A 2,354-nucleotide genomic window follows, 5' to 3' on the forward strand; every position below is an offset into this window, starting at 1 on the left:
ACAGGCGCGCGCTACCACGCCCAGCTAATTTTTTGATTTATTGTAGAGATGAGGTTTCGCTGCCCAGCGGGTCTCGAACCCACGGGCTCAGGCAATCCACTCAACCTCAGCCTCCCAAAGGTGCGGGATTACAGGCTGAGCCACCAAGCCCGGCTGCTTTTTTTTTTTTTTTAAGGAGAAAAGAGCACACACACCATGTACAGTTTATTTTGCTTGCATAAAGTATCTATGAAAATTTGTTCCTCTACCCAAGCTAATACCACCTTTGATTCATGGGATCGATTTTTCCTTGGTTTTAGTCTTGCTAATGATTCTGTGTTGAGCCATAAAGAATTAAAATTGACTTCTTTTACGAAAACAAAGGTGCGGGATGGGCAACCGGTCAGAGATATGTGTAACACACCAAGTTATTGTGACCTGGGAAAGGCTGCCAAGGATGTCTTCAACAAAGGATATGGGTTTGGCATGGTCAAGATAGATCTGAAAATCAAGTCTTGTAGTGGAGTGGAATTTTCTACTTCTGGTCATGCTTACACTGATACAGGGAAAGCATCAGGCAACCCAGAGACCAAATATAAGGTCTGCAACTATGGACTTACCTTCACCCCAAAATGGAACACAGACAATACTCTTGGGACAGAGATCTCTTTGGAGAATAAGTTGGCTGAAGGGTTGAAACTGACTCTCGATACCATATTCGTACCAAACACAGGAAAGAAGAGTGGGAAATTGAAGGCCTCTTATAAACAGGATTGTTTCAGTCTTGGCAGTAATGTTGATATAGATTTTTCTGGGCCAACCATCTGTGACTGGACTGTGTTGGCCTTAGATGGGTGGCTTGTTGGCTATCAGATGAGTTTTGATACAGCCAAATCCAAACTGTCACAGAATAATTTTTCCCTGGGTTACAAGGCTGCAGACTTCTAGTTGCACACTCATGTGAATGATGACACTGAATTTGGAGGTTCTATCTACCAGAAGGTTAATGAGAAGATTGAAACGTCAATAAACCTTGCTTGGACAGCTGGCAGTAACAACACCTGTTTTGGCATTGCTGCTAAATACAAACTGGATTGTAGAACTTCTCTGTCTGCTAAAGTAAATAATGCCAGCCTGATTGGACTGGGTTATACTCAGACCCTTCGACCAGGAGTCAAACTGACCTTGTCAACTTTAATTGATGGAAAGAACTTCAGTGCAGGAGGTCACAAGGTTGAGTTGGGTTTTGAACTGGTAGCTTAATGTGGTTTGAGTAAAGCATCTGATGTGTTCCTAGAAGTAAAGAGAAATGAACCCACTCTGTTTTGGCCTTAAAACTCTTCTGTGGAATTTCAAAAGTGTGAACTTTTTATTCTTCCAAAGAATTGTAGTCCTTCCCACACTGAAGTCTAGAGATTGCATGTCCATCCTGAGGGAGGAGCTTGAAGGCATGCCTGGAAGTTGTCATGTTTGTGCCACATTTCAGTTCAGTTCTGCAGTAGTAATTTAATGTGTTCCTCAGCGACAGTGTAGTGTCATGTTCTAGGAGAGATCTGACCCTCCAATTTGTACATCATGTCCTGCATGTCCCACCCCACTTTTCCATGACCTTTTAATATATTGGTCTCCGTGCTGTAGTGAAATCTTTGGTTTTGCATCAGAGCAAAATAAAATAAACCCATCACATTTGGAACATAAAAAAAGAAAAAAAACAAAAGAATTCTAATATGACCTGAATTCATTTCTCATTTTAAAATAAATTACATAATTTCAAGCATACCAGGCACCAAAATACATTACATTATTTTATTAGAAATATCTATGTTTTGCCAAAAAAAAAAAAAAAAAGGTGGAAGGGAGTGCTTCCCACTGTGATCTTTGATTGCTTGGTCTGGAAAGCATCCTCTAGCATTCCTTCCTCTGCCGTGCTGTCAAGTACACAAGAGGAAAGTGGAAATGAAAGGCTTCAACCCTTCTGGTCCTGCGGTTCTACAGTCACGTCTGCCTTTTCATCAAAGAAAATTAGACATGGAGTCCCTAACCTCAGTACTCCTGTGATCTTACACTGAAGCTGCTCAGCTTCCTTGACTCTCTTATACCTTGTTTAGTGATGAATGGGTCTAACCTCCCCAATATGCTTCAGAGCTGGGAGGATTATGTGAGCATTGTCATGACAAGTACTCATCAATTAATGAATATCCAAACAACACTGAAAATATAAAATGCATTCAGGCTCAGTGGATCACACCTGCGCTTTGGGAGGTCAAGGCAGAAGGGTTGTTTGAGGCTAGGAGTTTAAGACCAGCCGGGGCACCATAGCAATATCCTGTCTCTACAAAAAAAAAATACAGGTACAGTAGTGTACACCTGTAGTC

General features: G+C 41.5%; 1 pseudogene across 1 annotated transcript; it reads left to right on the plus strand.

Moving 5' to 3' along the window:
* The first annotated feature begins 379 nt into the window (after positions 1-379).
* On the plus strand, positions 380-1,682 carry LOC103251223 (annotated as a pseudogene). Its single transcript, XR_503713.1, has one exon. The product of XR_503713.1 is annotated as a voltage-dependent anion-selective channel protein 3 pseudogene (transcript).
* Positions 1,683-2,354: the final 672 nt, after the last annotated feature.

Source organism: Carlito syrichta, unplaced genomic scaffold (assembly GCF_000164805.1).
Source record: "Carlito syrichta isolate Samal-C Ts95f unplaced genomic scaffold, Tarsius_syrichta-2.0.1 Scaffold137413, whole genome shotgun sequence".
In the NCBI taxonomy this organism is placed as follows: Eukaryota; Metazoa; Chordata; class Mammalia; order Primates; family Tarsiidae; genus Carlito; species Carlito syrichta.